Source organism: Manacus vitellinus, unplaced genomic scaffold, assembly GCF_001715985.3.
Source record: "Manacus vitellinus isolate BGI_N305 unplaced genomic scaffold, ASM171598v3 scaffold_2_pilon, whole genome shotgun sequence".
Classification (NCBI taxonomy): domain Eukaryota; kingdom Metazoa; phylum Chordata; class Aves; order Passeriformes; family Pipridae; genus Manacus; species Manacus vitellinus.
In genome coordinates, this window is record NW_021940208.1 from 34,487,569 (window position 1) to 34,504,264 (window position 16,696).

The 16,696-nt window shown below is 34.8% G+C and overlaps 1 protein-coding gene across 1 annotated transcript in view; it reads right to left on the reverse strand.

Annotated features, from left to right (window-relative positions):
* KLHL1 (kelch like family member 1) overlaps positions 1 to 16,696 on the reverse strand; it is a 142,851-nt gene that overhangs the window by 61,997 nt on the left and 64,158 nt on the right. The window lies entirely within an intron of this gene.

Here is a 16,696-nt window from a genome sequence, read left to right on the forward strand (position 1 = left end):
ATTCTTAAACTTTTATATTAACTTTTTTTTTTTTACAGGAAAGTGGCCATCTCCCAGAGTCTGCTATTCTTAATCAAAAAGGCAGTCACCTAAAATTTTATCAATAAGTGCTTTAAAATGTCTCTGATCTAACATAAGTGATCTTCATATCTAATTTCATGATATTAAATATCAAGATTCTATTCTCTTCTCTCATAGCATGTCAGTGTTTTCACACAGACTGTAATGGTATTATACAAAAATAGAATTTCTATATGCTTTTACACTTAATTCTAATGAGCTAGAGTCAGTACAAGAATAGTAGAATAATCACTGGATTTTTTTTCAGTATTTCTTAATCTAAATTGAGTATCAAGAAAATAGAGTCTATGGTTAGAGTCCAATTAATTTTCAGATTTATTAACCTTCCCTAGCATGTAGAGGAAAACACAATTCTCAGGAAGGTATTTAGGCTATGATTTTTAACAACTTTCAGTGAGTGTACCCTAATAATCTTGTCACGCATTATATCAATGGAAGGGCTGCAAAACTTCTGATTATCAAGAAATTAAAAGCAAGCATTTTGTTTGCTAGAAGGTGAACAGGTAACAGCAGTCGAGGAGAAGGTTGAGGTAGTTAACAGTCTCAGTCATGAATGGCAACCTCTCTTCCCATGCCTCTCAAGTGGATGGACAGTGAGATGAGGACTGGGGGAGCAAAATCTCTGCCATTTTAAGCAAAGATCAGGTTCATGACCACCTGAGGAACCTGAATGTGAACAAGTCTATCAGACCCAACAAAATGCATCCCAGAGTCCTGAAGAAACTGGCTGATGTAGTTGCCAAGCTACTTTCTGCGATATTTGAAAAGTCATGGCAGTCAGGGGAAGTCCCAGGGGACTGGAAAAAGGGAAACATCTTTAAAATGGGAAGAAAGGATGACACTGGGAACTAAACCTGTCAGTCTCATCTCTGTGCCTGAAACAGATTCTCCTAGAAACTATGCTAAGGCACATGGAGAACAGGAAGGTGATTTGAGACATCCAGCAGAGATTCAGCAAGGGAAAATCCTGTATGACCAACCCATTGGCCTTCCTTGATGGAGTAACTACATCAGTGGATAAGGGAAGACCTACAGATGTCATTTATATGGACTTCTGTAAAGCCTTTGATATGGTTCCCCAAAACATCCTTCTCTTCAAATTGGAGTGATGGTTTTGATGTGTGGACTGTTAGGTGGATTAGGAAATGTTTGGATGGTTGCTTCCAGAGAGTAGATGTCAAAGGTTCAGAGTCCCAGTGGGCATCAGTGATAAGTGGTGTCCCTCAAGGGTCCGGACTGGGATCAGTATTATTTAATACCTTCATTAATGACATAGACAGAGGGATTGAGTGCACCATCAACAAGTTTGCAGATGACACCAAACTGAGTGGTGGGGTTGGCACACCTGAAGGATGGGATGGCACACATGAAGAGGGACCTAGGCAAGCTCAAGAAGTGGGCACATGGGAATCTCATGCAGTTTAATTAGACCAAGTGCAAGGTGCTGCATCTGGGTTGAGGCAACCCCAGGTATCAATCCAGGTTGGAGGATGAACAGATCAAGAGCAGCCCTGCCAGGAAGGACTTGGAGGTGCTGATGGATGAGAGGCTGGACATGACCCAGCAATCTGCATTTGCAGCTCAGAAAGCCAGTCGTATCATGGGTTGCATGAAAAGCAGTGTGGCCGGCAGGTCATGGGAGGTGATTCTGCCCCTCTACTCTGCTCTGAAGAGACCCCACCTGGAGCACTGCATCCAGCTCTGGGGTCCCCAGCACAGGAGAACATGGACCTTTGTGAGTCCAGAGGGGACCATGAAGATGATCAGAATGATGGAGCACCTCTCCTATGAGGAATGGCAGAAATCTGGGATTGTTCAGCCTGGAAAAGAGAAAGCTTCAGGATGACCTAATTGTGGCCTTCCAGTACCTGAAGAGAACTTACAGGAAAGATGAGGCAAGACTATTTACAAGCACTATAGTGACAGGACAAGGGGGGATGGGTTCAAATTGAAGGAGAGCAGATTTAGATTAGGTATGAGAAAAAACATCTTTACTGTGAGGGTGACAAGGCACACAAACAGGTTGCCCAGGGAAGTTGTGGATGCCCAATCCCTGGAGATATTCAAGGCCAGGTTAGATGGGGCTCTGAGCAACCCGATCTAGCGGAAGGTATCCCTGCCCTTGGTAGAGGGGTTGGAACTAGATAATCTTCAAGATCCCCTTCCAATCCAACCCATTCTATGATTCTATGATTGTGCGATAAGGGTTTCTGTGTGTTTGTGTGTGCCTGTTCTGGTTAGGATGCAATTAATGTTAATAAATAGGAATATTAAAGTATGCTAATAAGCAATGGTGTTGAGCATTTTTCAGAACACTAGTTTAATTTTTATTTCATACTGTTAAGATTTTTTACATATTCTTTTCCTGATTTTTTTTCCTCTAAAGTGTTCAGCAGGCTGTCAGTAGACTAAAAATCAAAGACCTGAAGACAAACCATATTCAGAGTTTAAGCAGGATCATGCCGTCTCTTGCAAGATGATTTAATGTACATTTAGGACTACTGAACTGAACAGTATACTCTGTCAACATTAACTTAGCAGAATACAGGCACAAGAGAGCTAAGAAATCAAATTATCAGTTTTCTCTGCACAAATTTGAGGTAATATTAAGTTATATATACTTTCTAATGCTTAATGGAATTAATGGAATTGATGTCAAGGGTCTTTATGGCAGGCTTATTATATCAGTGAGGATCAAAGTCCAACAATAATATTCGTGATTTCTTGTTAGACTACTACTTCTTTATTCAGAGATTCCAATCTGTGCCTAGGCTCTTAAAGCAAATATTTATTTCTGAGATCTTTCAACTGAGTTGCCAGGTGTTTCAAATAAAGAATTAATAATCCATAAACACCGTTCTGTCCCAAAATCCTGAGATTTCATGCACCAAGTACAAATGAAAGCTGCATATCTTTTTCTTTCCAATTAGAAATTCACCTTAGAAAGGGAAAAAAAAATCAATTCAAGCAGACAGAAACCTGTGTTCATTTCCCTAAAAAAAATATATACTCAGTGTCCAAATCATAAAAACCTTTTTCTTTATTTTTTTTGTCAAAAAGCCTACTCTAACTTACTATAAAAATAACAGTAAAAAAAAAAAGAATCAACCGTGTAATGCAAAACATACTATTCCAATGTCTTTTCCCGACTGTAAAGATATGGGAACAATAATTTTAAGAAAAATATTGATTTATCCCTCCTACTCACTTTTTTTAGCACATGGGCTGACTTTTGATAAACACTGTATTTTTGAATCTCCTTAAGGCTAAACCTGTGAGCGAGGGGAAAAAAGAAGAAACTGAAACTGAAGCTACTATTTAGAAACCAGAAGTCATATAAAGCTAATTGTGTCATGTTGTCTAAATTTCAATAATCTGCTTCAATTTTTTTCTACTCCATAGTTATCTTTCCTTATTATGTCAGGATAATCAATATATTTTTATTAAATCAGGATGCATTTGATCAGGAAATTCAGTTAATAAGGATACTTCCCTGAAAACTATATTATGTTCAGCTAGCTTTTCCATGGCTATGACATGCTTCATTAAAAGAGAATTGTATCTAACATTAAATGAAGATTGATGGGTTTTGTAACATGTGGAAATTCACAGAGCTGTCACTTCTCAGAAGATTCATATCAATGCTACTCCAGCATAGTTAATTTTAGCGTTGCTAGAACTTCTCAGACTAGCAACATCCTGAGAATTTTTTGTAACTTTGTGTCATCATGTTTCTCATTTTTCCTAGCTAAAACCCTGAACAAGTGCTTTCTCAGATGTACTTCCAAATTACTTTCAACTCCATGCTGCAGAGAGCTGGCATGTTTCAACTCAGTGAAGCATATTCAGTTGGAGATCTGGAGTGTAAAGTACTCAAGTACTGCCAAAAGGAAAGTCAAGTCTAATGAGCTCAAAAGAAGGAGTTTTGGTACGCTGACTGACAGTGGGTGCACCATGAGACTTCACTGATTGCTGCCTGCCTTGCTGTTATTCTCAGCTCCCACCTTCCTTCCTTGGGGAGCATCTCTGCATTTACTGCTTCCTGACAGATCTCCTCCAGCCTGCTGTTATGAAAGTGATTTCCAGTTATTGAGGTGATTTGAATAGTTGATTCGAATGATATTAAGCAAAATCTCACTTATTCTACATAACCGATCACCTGAGAAATAGGATGGGTCCTTTTCTACCCTGTTGAGTATGTGTCATGTAGGATGAAATTTAGCCACTGCTAGAGAAAAACCTTCATAGTAACCTCATACTTCTGAAGAGACACTGAACGATTCGTGGTTATTTAGATAGAGCTTTCTACCTTGTGAAAAGTGCAAGGTGTGACAATATTCACTCAGTCAGGATGAACTAAACCTCAAATTCCACCACCCTGGTATGTGCCTCAGACACAGTAATTATCCAAAAGGGGAGATGATGAAACACCATTGGATTCCTACCACTAAAAAGAAAAACATGGGTATTTCCTCCAGGACAGATATCAGGGCTATAAAATAAACTGAGAAAGTACTCCCTGCATGCCAAAGTTAAAGAATAAGCACATGTAAAATTTTTAATCTGTAATCCAACAGATAATTGCTGCCAAAAGAGGGACAGCATCATTGCAAATTATGCGTTATGTGGTGTCTATCTGCCCATGTCTATCTATTATGATTTATAGTCTTGAATAGTCCTTAAGAACATATAATTATTCCATACCCTGATTAGTATTAAATTTCATACCCAATCACTAATTTTATCACAGACAGAAAGCATCTTTCAGTTCTCTAAAAACCATCCCAGTATCTAGATGCATTCTCCCTTTGAAAAACCTTAAAGAGTCCCGTGCCCTTGGAAACTTACATGCCAATGTCATGTGGAACAGAGGATTAGAATTATCTTAATAGCATTAATAATTGTAAGAGAAGAACAAAAAGTTTAAAGTCCTTTAAATGAATTGTGAATTAATGAAATGTGGATTTTTATGGCACATTTCATTTAACAAAGCCCATAAGTCTCTTTCTTGATCCAAAACACATCTGAAGTCACTTGACAACCTTGAGTCAGAGAAACACATTACCATATGAAAGAAAAATCTGAAAGTTTACACATTGAATAGTTTTCAAGAGAGATATTTGATTAGCCATCATTGTCCTTTTATGAGTCTTGTTCCATGTACAGATTTGTTATGGCTGGTTACTGTTGATGATCACAGTAATGCAGCTACCAGGAAAGGATAGAGACTTCTGAAAGGTAAGGTCATGATTGCTCTTTGTACAGATTAAAATGAAAAGCAAATAAAGGGTTCATAGGAATTTCTGGAAAGTATAAAACTACTAATTTGAAACTTTCTATAAGATTAGTTATACTTTCAAAGTCCTACCATGCTTACGCTGCTCTAGTTGTTAGGAAACACTGTGTTTCTATGGACAGAGTTCCAATTAGAAGAATTTTTTATCTGTCTAAAGCTGGTAGAGGTCATTATTCCTACATCATAATGTTGGCATATGAATGCAAGCATTTCAGTTGCCTAATGTGATGAAAGGAATAAATTTTTGACACTTTGTGTTTTCTGTCTGTAATTCAATTGCAAGAAATGCCTGTAATACTATTGTAACTGAAGATTTCAACTTAATTAATTGCTATTCTGATTAGAACTAAATATAAATATACCCATTTTAAGAAATATCAGTTAGGTTATTTGTGCTCCACTGCAAACATGAAGGAAAAAAAAATCCCCCACAAAGTGCTACTTCTTTTTTTATGAAACAAATAAATTCTGAGCTACTTCTATTGGATAAAAATGATCTTGTTATAAAGACTATTGTTTAATAATGTTTAAGTTTCTTACTTAAAAAGTTTTGAACTTATGGGATAAAGATAATAGAGAGTTAAGTAATTTAATTTTTTTTGTTTCATTGTGAGACACTGGAACAGGTCATCCCTGGCAGTGTTCAGGGTCAGGCTGGATGGGACTTTGAGCAACCTGGTCTAGCTGGTGACATCTCTGCCCATGGCAGGGGAGTTGAAAGTAGATGATATTTAAGGTCACATCCAATTGAAACCATGCTGTAACTCTATGATTTTTTTAAAAAATTATGCAGAATTCCTTGAGAGAGCGGAACTGTTCTGCAACTGGTAATAGATCAACAACTGCCATTTACATGTTTCATAGTAAATTGATTTTGGAGATGTATGTTTTTCAGGGCAATTATGTAGTGATTGTAAATAGTTTTGTTATTTCTTTTTCCAAGAACATCTTGAAAACAAACTTTATAATAACCCAATTAATGTAGGGTTTATAAGTAGAAACAACAGTATACTGAGCTACTATTATCAATAGCATACCAAGCAGATCAACTTCTGTATGAATAAATTTGGTCATGAATCAATAATTCAAGATTCTTCCTGAATGAATATATCTATGCTTTCTCAGATTAAAATCTTGGTTGACATGAATAATATCTTTAGTTTAGTCTACAGGAATTGAATAGACATCAGCCACTACTAAAAACTGAAATAAAATTGATGACAGATAATTTAAATGCTAATCTCACTAACTAGGTTTAAATTGGGAATAATAGGTTTCACTTAAACTGTGATTTTATATCATTATAAATCTTGTTAAAACAGGTAGAAAAGAATGTTCCTTTTCACCATCTAGGTAATAAAGCACTTTTTTCCCCCTAGAAGTGATGTAAGCTTACTTTTTCTTTTTTTTTCCTGGTTTTTCTCATTTTTTTTTTGTTCTGTTTTGGTTTTGTTTTGGTTTGGTTTTGTGTTTGTTTGGTGTGTTTTGGTTTTTTTTTTTGTTTGTTTCGGTGTGGTTTGGTTTTTTGTTTTAAATGAAGGTCCCATAAGGTTGAGAAACACCGCGAAAAAAGGGTGTTGCCTTTTTTCAGGAACACATTAAAGGGCGGGTTCAAATAAATTTTATTTTTGATGCAGAGTCTTTTGAATCTAGATTTAACACATTTGAGTTGATTCCCAAAGCTGACTATATCAAGTTTTATCCTAAATCATTTTATCTACATAGTGTCACAAAGTATGGTAGGAAAATCATACTGAAAATTCTGAAAATGAATACAATATGGACAGAGAAAACTCACACTTAGTGCTTATTACTGGGAAGTATGCTACATCAAGTAATTTTTAGTTAACCAATTACCAGTTAGTCTTCACAAATTTTTCAAGAGGCCATATAAGTTTTTCACATTTTTGGTGATTACCTATGAGGCATTACAAGCAGATTCAGTTTAATTATTTGACTCCCTGACATACATACAGAAACAAAGGCTTACATTCAAACACTCTCTGTGGGGTTTAAAAAGATACATGATTAGGCATTCAATATCGTATCTTCTGAATTAAAGGGGTTTTTTTTTATCTGCAGAAAATATATCCCATTTCTTCATACTTTTTATTATTTTTCTTATTTCAGTTGAAAATTGACAGTCTGTTTTCTGACCAGTTTGCTGGTTTTGACTGGGATAGAGTTATATTTCTTCACAGTAGCTAGTATGGGCCTGAGTTTTGGATTTGTGCTGAAAACAGGGTTGATAACACAAGGTTGTTTTAGCTGTTGCAGAGCAGTGCTTACACATAGTCAAGCCCTTTTCTGCCTCTCACCCCACCCCACCAGCAAAGAGGCTGGGAGTGCACAAGAAGCTGGGAGAGGACACAGCCAGGACAGCTGATGTGAACTGACCAAAGGGATATTCCATACCATATGGTGTCTTGCTCAGCATAAAAAGCTGTGAGAAGAAGGAGAATGGGGGGACATTCAGAGTGATGGCGTTGGTTTTTCCAAATCACCCTTCCTGTTTCCTGTAGATGGCTGAACACCTGCTTGGTGTTCAATTCCTTGTACTGCTTATGCACACAGCTTTTGCTTCACTTATTAACTGTCTTTATCTCAACCCATGATTTTTCTCATGTTTACTTTACTTTCTGATTCTCTCCCTCACCCCACTAGGGGCAGGGGGTGAGCAAGCAGCTGTGTAGGGCTGAGTGCTGGCTAGGGTTAAACCACAACACCCGCTTTTCAAATCTTAAACCTCCATACTGCATAGTTTTTGTGTGAAGGGGCTTACATGCTTGTAAAGGTGGATAAAATTATATCAGAATCCAGAATTCTCCAATACTATGGGTTAGCTCTAAATTAATTTTCTTCCTTTGTTCAAGATAAAAATAAAAGATAATTATGAAATTAATTACAGAAAGGTACTAGGGAATGGAATTAAAATATGTCTTCTTTCAATATCACTTTAATATTTGCTCTTGTAACATTAAGTAAATTTTCTGCTTAACATCTATTCTTGAAAGGAACAGATTTAAGTTAAGAGACCATTATACCTTTCTTGACAATGCATGATATTAATTTACATTCCTGCATTAGAAATTTAAATGGTTTCCACTAGTAATACTATTAAGTATTTCAAGTAAAATCAGTAAGATATTTCAGTCATCAGTAATATTTTCAAATAAAGAAAAATACAAAACAAATTTTAATTTTATACATACAAAATGAAGCATTCATGAAAAAATCCTAAGAAAATAGGAAAGACAACAACAGCATGTTGGCACTGTTTGTGTGAGAAAGTATTTGGGACTATTGATTAAGCATACATTATTAGTATATTTAAGATTTATAATCAGAGAACAAGAATAAATTAAAAAACTTTAAAAATTCAAATTAAGATTTAGAATAGTTCTCAAAAATACATTGGAAATTATATATGAATTTGAAAATTGGGCCAGCTTTGTACACACAAAATTAACTTAACTTTGCATAACAGAACGTACCACTTCAAGAATCATATAATTATGAATTTACGACAAATATATTTACAAATTCTTTTAACTTTTTCTTTTAAATTACTATATTTTGAAAGTATAATGTATAGCAGTCATAAAATAATTTTCCACCAATTTTTGCACTTTGAGGATATATTAAGGTATTACCAACAGTGTCATTCTTATACAAATCTGGATTTACAAATAGATTTTTACCTAAAGTAAATGAAAATACTTAAACATTCCTTCACTCTTGTCTCTAATTTTAAAAAATTAATAGAAAAGTTGTTAACTTTTTTGGGACCCTTAAACATAGAGACCACAAGGTCTCAAATTGATCATGTATGGAGCTAAAGTTCAAACTCCATTTCTAAACTCATTTTGTCCATATGAACCTTAGCAATATTACTTAAAGACCTTTTTTGTTTTGCTAGGAGTTGAATGAATTGAGCTAAATCCAACATAATCATCTGCTTTACTCACCTAACTTGCAATGAGGGGCCTTAAATTGAAATTTTTTAAAAACTTTATATCTAATTTATAATTTTGAGTTTTTACTTGCTTTTAAAACAACCATTTCCATATATTGTCTTAGAAATAAAATAATGAAAAATATCTGCAATTAATAACTTCCCAAATTTAGCATGTCTTATTTTGCTTTGTTTTCTATCATCTTCTTTCAGCTCATTGAACATTCTGGATCTCTTTGGAATTCTTTTTTTGTTATTCATGCTTAATTAATGGTTTCAGTAAAGTTGTTTTATCTCAGAGATTTCCAGGCACTTTTCTGTAGTAACACAAATATTCAGTACATGAAATTCAGCATTTTTGTTGCTTCTGGACTAAATTATTCATAAGGTGTTAGTCAAGCCAGCTGCTCAACTAATGCAAGAAGAAAGGCTATACTAAATCCCTCAGATTTCTATATTCTCATAGTAAGATTACTTTCTTCCCAGCAATAAGATGCATCAGACTTAAGCATCTTTAAGAAACTCTAGACCAGTTCCTCCTTGCAACATACGGCTTAATAATTTCTATTACGAAAATCTACATTAGGATTTACTGCTTAGACACCTCAGACTTTTTTTATTGTGACTGCAAGTCTGTGATCTGTGTATGCATGCAGGTGATAATATATGGCAAATAGATCAGTCACATGGCAGTAATAGTGAATGGTCTTGGACTGGGATTTTGAAAAAAAAATTAATTGGGTTTTCTGTCTAAAAACTGAATTCTTACATCTACTAAGTTTTGGTGATCATAGTCACTGCCAGAAGAAATTTGTCAGTATTTAATTGATTTGCAATTTCTCCTTTTTGCACACACATTATAACTTCATATTCAAAAGAAATTTTAAACTTGCTTTCTACCCTTCAGTTATAATCCTGAGTCCTCCCTATTCTCCCCTCACATCAGAGTACAAAACCCAACCCAGACCAAAAAGAATACAGCATAGTTGAAATTTGTTTTTCTTAACCTGTCATTACATTACCCTAATAAATATATTAGAGAAACAAGTAACCATTTACACACACATTCTCTGAGGCTGTACATTTGATACAGAAATGAAGAAGCTGACTTCACCACCCCCCTTGAATAAACTAAGCAATGAAATTGGAATATTCATTGGTAGCATCTGTAGCAAGTAATTAAACTGTGGTGTTGAAATCACTTTCACATTAACTCTTCCCCAAAGCTTATGATTTATGGAGACCATTTATTAAAATCTTCAGTATTATTTTCCATAAGTGGACCCTTGTCTTCTTCTATGACGCTGTTCAAACTTTAACTTAATTTCTTAATATGCCCATATTTTTTTGTCACGCATACTGACTTTTGTTGAACTACCAGTACTACTGGGTCTATCTTTGAAACTTGTACTAAGTTGACCAATTTACTTATCATCCTGATGTATTAATGATTCAAATGTTATTCAGTTTAGGAAAACAGTCCCTTCTTAAAGTAATTATGTAGTAATTATTTATTTAGTTTTTATTTATTAATTATTTAGTATTTGTTTAGATAAAGTTAGGTGGGATGAATATGTCTTAGAGTACCTTGGAATTCTTTCTTCTCTACTTCTCGAGATAAAAAATTAAGATCATAATTCTGAGAACAATATACATTTTGCATTAGTGTTAAAATACTTCTTAAGAAATAAGAAAAGTTCTAGTGGTCAAATTGCATTCAAAAGGAAGTTGAACAAAAAGAAAATCACATTAAAAAAAAGAGAAAATATAAAAAATGCCCCAACCAACAAAGACAAGGTCTTTGACAAAATGTTTTTATTGTCTGGTCTCCTTTGGTTTAAAGGTAGATGTCTTTATTTGAAGCGCTTCTGAATAAAATTCTGTTTTTTTTCTCTGAAAGTGATAAATCAAATAGAAGATTAGGTAAAAGCATGAAAGATGCTAACAAATAGAACACAAATGTTATTCAGCCGATAGAAACTAATAGTCTACATTTAAAAATTACTGGAAATTACTGGTTTTTTATTTTTAACTGCAATTACCTATTATCTGCAGCTAGCTGTAATTTACCAAAATTCATGTTACTTTCATAAAACTCTTATAAGAGAATAAATACAAAGAAATAAAACATAAAAGAAGCTTTTTCCCCCCATAAATGATGTTCTCCTTATTCAAACATAATCTTCACGTCCTAGGAGTAGGCAAAAAGGATGGACAGGAAAAACTCACAAAGAAGGGGAACTGTCTGTTTAAGCACCTTTTCCAGATAGTATTTCAAGTTTAAATGTTACCAATATGAAGAATTCTTTAAGGACATACATAATCTCCAAAATGTTGATGGCTCAACTAGAAATAGAAAAGAAAATGTTTCTTATTCTGTGCTTTCCTATTATGCTGCATCAATTTAAGGGAGAAGGAAGAATGCAAAACACAGCACTACAGTGCAAAAAAGAGACATAATATTATGGAGGGTAAGTCCAACCCATGTCTTAGACCTCCCTTTTTCTTTCCTTCTTTGTTTAAAATAACAGATTTCAACGAAATCAACAACAATAATGGTTTATGCTTTTAAAGTTACCCATTGTTAACAATTGTTGAGAGCAACGATTGATCTTTGCCTTCACTACATTCAATAAGTTATATTTGCATGACCTGTGGAGGCACAATTAAAGAGAGACAAGGTTTGTATTTTTTATGCATCATTATCATTCCACAAGTATTTTATGATCACTTCCAATAGTGATTTACTAGTGAAAATACATTCTTCCACTATATAAAAATACCCCAAAAATATTTAGCAGCAAACCATATGCCCAGTATATCATGAGACACTCAATAAAAAGTCAGGTAAGTTGCCTGTGTGTCAGATAAATGGTATTATAGAATTATGTTGTCACAACTTTTTATTTGAACAGCACCCCACGACAGCTTCAAAGCATTTAGTGATACTTTACTGATATTTACTGGTATTCACTAAGATTTACTGATAGACAAATGCATTTGGAAATGAATATCACACATAACTGTCTTGAATGGTTATCATTTTCACTGTTTACAAATGCTCAAATGTCACTTATCTACATAAGAAATGCTCGCCACATTGACAGGACTTCTGGACAATTTTAGAATTAGCTAGAAGATAAAAAAGAAAAACAACAAAACAAACCCCTTTGGATTGTATCTGCACACTGCACTGAACTATCATATCTTTGTTCAGGTAAAGTATCCTCTGACAAGCTACATCCACAGGCAGAGAAGCTGCTATAAAAAAAAGTGAGTAAGTTAGCTTTACTGTATGATCTATCTAAGAAAATTAGAGAAATAACAGATTAGCTTGTTTGTACTGACCATACTCAACTAATTGTCACTTCATAGGCAATAGAAATTTTGGGCCTAAATTTCCCCTACAATGATAAGCTAATAGAGGAATATGGAGATCATCCTAGAAGCTTCTCTGAAATTTCATTTTTATGGACTGAGAATTTATTAATTCTTAAGTTAATTAATTAATTTTTATTTTATTTAAATAAACATATATATTACTTTAAAAATACTGTCAAACTTCCTCACATTCCCAAATTTATATTATTCTGATAGAGGTTGACATTCAAATTGAGTAATTGCTTAATCCACTTGCACAAAACCAAGCATTTAGCACCATTTGACATGCCACATGGCATCTAAGAACCCACACAGGGTCAATAAACATGGCACTGGATTTATGAAGGAATGCTTCCAGATAATCTGCTGGGACCCAGAAAACATGATCATGGAACCTCTCAAATCAGCACACAGGTTTGTTCCTATGTGTTGGAAAGTGCACTAGATCTTCATTGCCTATAGTGGGAGGTTAGGAATCCAGCTGATGTGGAAACACAAAGGTGAATAAGAAGCTGTATCATACCTTTAGTCTTTTCAGATTCAAGTTATAATCTCCTGGTATGTAGTTCATCCAGAAATGATTGAAAGAATTCACAAAATGTTGTAGAGTGTGACTGAATATACACACATACTTCGCATTTACCTCAGACCAGTAGGGAAGAACCATTCTAAAAAGCTTAGAACTCTAGTCAGGTGCAAATTCTTATAAGCTGCACTTCTTTAGTGATGCTAGAGGTGGTTAGAGCTTCTAGAAAAAGCTTCTCATTTCGTATTATCAATCACACTGCTCTGAAGAAGAAATTTAAAGATTGATTGACATAGGAACTTTCAGTTGTTTCATCTAGCTCAATATATATTGAAGAGGTCAGAGTTCGATGACAACTGCCTGGTTAATTTGCTTTTTTTTTTGGCAGTACCTCTTTGCCAAATGCTACCTGAGCTGGAGAAGGAATTTATAAGTTTGCCTCATAATGTCAGTTATCCAAGCTAGGATTTAAAGGGCTTCTACACCATTAGTACATGCAAATTCATATACACTTTTAAATTCATGTACAGTCAGATGTAATGTGTACATTCTAAGGGGATTTAGAGGCTTAGCATTTCCTACAGGTTACCTACAGCATCTCTGTATAAATAAGAACAGGACCCATGTGGACCCATTCACTTTCTCTCCAGTGAGTTACAGGGCATTTAAGTACTTCATTTTATAAGGACTGCATTGTTTCTGCTCCTGGGCAAGAAATCTAATTTAGATGCCTATATTAGATTTACTGAATCTGAGTCACAGTCACAGTACTCAAAGACTATGCATTATTCTACTGATGTGATTCGCAAAGCCTCTGAAAGTGATATCATTTAAAGTGTTGCAGAGGAAAAGGCAGTAACACCTATGCTTTACCTTATGCTATTTTAGTTTCCCAGTTAACCAGTGATCTGCTGTTACAAACAGTTGCAAAGAATGGCCATTATAAACATAGCACTCTGGTGGAGTACAAGTTATCTTTAACTCAAACATTTCTACAAGGAAATATTTGTGGTCTTTATATCATGCACATCTTTGCTGAGAAACACTGAAACCTAAAGTGTAACATCCTCACTCTTTACTGTCATGCTATTCTAGGTACTCTGTATCATATGTTAACTTCTAACTTTTGCTTGTAAATTCCTTCAGCAGCCCAAGTGTCATTAGCAACTTCTTACACTCTTAAAAAACACCATGAAATAATGTTTTGCCCAATAGAAGATGCATACATTTTTGGCTCATGCTGTAGGCTCAACATTAACAGATACATCACACTGTGTATAGGCAAACAGCAGAAACCAGCTTTTCATCTTAATAAATGTGATTACATCCTTAGTAATCAAAATAGGCAGAGGCTCAAACATGCTGATGAATTGCACTGAATGTTTCCAGATACAGCTTGAGTCAGGGAATAGGAAATACAAACACAGAAGAAACTATTCTGTTTTGGAAAAGGTAGAGAGAAAGATAAGGAAAATACAGCTCAATAGATATAAACTTCTCTATACTCTTTGCGTTCATGGTCAGAAGTTAATGTTTTAGCTTCAAGTGCAGACAGGGTTAGACTTTTGTCTGTGTAGAATTAGTGAGGGTTTAAATGAACTGTTTTGCTCCCTGAGGTGTGGGGACAGCAATCACTATATCACATGGCATCAGGGAGCTAGGTGGGAACACCTTTAGCTATTCTAATCAGACCTTAATGAATATATCTGTCCACAACTGTGGAATTTCACATTTAAGGAAAAGGTTTATAAGAACATTCTACTATAAAAGAATGAAATAAATGTATATGTTTATGTCCATGTGTATATGTATGTACATTCATGCACTAATATAGGCTGGGGGACACCCAGCTGGAATGTAGCTTGTCAGAACAGGAGCCAGCACTGTGCCCGTGTCTCAAAGAAGACAGGTGACATCTTGAGCTGCATTAGACAAACTAGTGTCAGTAAGTCAAGGAAAGTGAAATAAGCATAAATTAAGATATGTTTTCTGTATGGACCAACACAAAATATCTGCAATGCCTATTGAAAGGAAGTGACTAAATGTGAAATGATTTCTTATATTGGTCAAGCCACCAATCTTTCTTAGTTTGACTTGAATGAAGAAACATAAACTGTTTAAGTTTAGCAGATTGTTTCAGGTAAATGAAAGGAGTAAAAAAGTTCTATAGTAACGCGTCAGGTTCTATTATTTCATTTTCATCTTCATGATACTTTCCTTTTAACATGTTAATACTGCTTAGCTTCTGATAATTCTGCTATTGAATTATGAATTACATTGTTTGATATCGTACTACTTAAGTCTGACTACATTGCCAACATAATTACAGCACCTGGAGACTGAAATGAGGTATCATGAAAACTCAGGCTATAAATTTAAACATTCATTTTAAGAGGATCTCAGTACAATCTTTCCAAACTGTTAATAATACTTGTAGACTATGACTTCATCTTTTTTAGTGAATTCAAAAGTAAGGAACTCAATTTTTTTTTTCTCAAAGGTTCAATCATTAGCTGCTAATTTTGACCTGGCTTCTTTCCAGAGAGCTCTTCAGTTATTTCTCAGTGCAATGAAAATAATAGAGAAATTTTCTGAAAGATACACAATGGAATTAATTTTCAGGTTAAGTTAACACAACTGTTTTAGGAGTGTATAGGTAAGTGTCAATCATGTGAAACAACAATTATACAGGCAATTGCCTTTAACATTATGGATAAAAAGCTAAAACACTCATCTTGATAATTTTGGGATCACTGGTTTACATGCAAATAGCAGTTCAGGGGTAAGCAAAGTAAGGCATGTCTAGATGTAGTAAAATCCCTATTGATTGGATGAACGCAGCTAAATTTGTGAGTCATATATTTAGAATCTGTAGCAGGTTTAAAGCTTATGAATATAAAAGCAGTTTGAAATCTCGCCTCTAAGTTGTTTCAACAGATACTTTATATAACGTGAAACCACAGAACCATAGAATCATAGAACTACAAAACAGCACAGATTGGAAGTGACTGAAAGATCTTCTGGTCCAGCCTTTCATGAGAAAGGGAACCTAGATAAGAATGAGACCATTACATACCTTACACACATACATAGATACAAAACCTGAATCACAGATTCATGGAAGCATTCATAGGAAGGGAGATCTAAAGGACCTCAGTGGCCAACTAGATAAACTTCTCACTCAAATCAGGGCTAGTGCCAATACTGGATTTAGGAATTCAGGAAAACCTTCAATGAAGAAGATCACTTAGACTTTGAAAAAACATCTGCATTTGTTCACTGCATTCCAAGTGATTCCCCTTAAGCCAATGTCCAACCTGAACTGTCCATGCTACAAGTTGGGCTGTTTGCCTCTTCTTACATTTTGTGGTGCTCTCAAGATTTGGTTCCATGACCTTCCCTTCAAGTCTTAAGTTGCTATTTGGTCATCATTTAGCCTCCCCTTCACTAGACCATT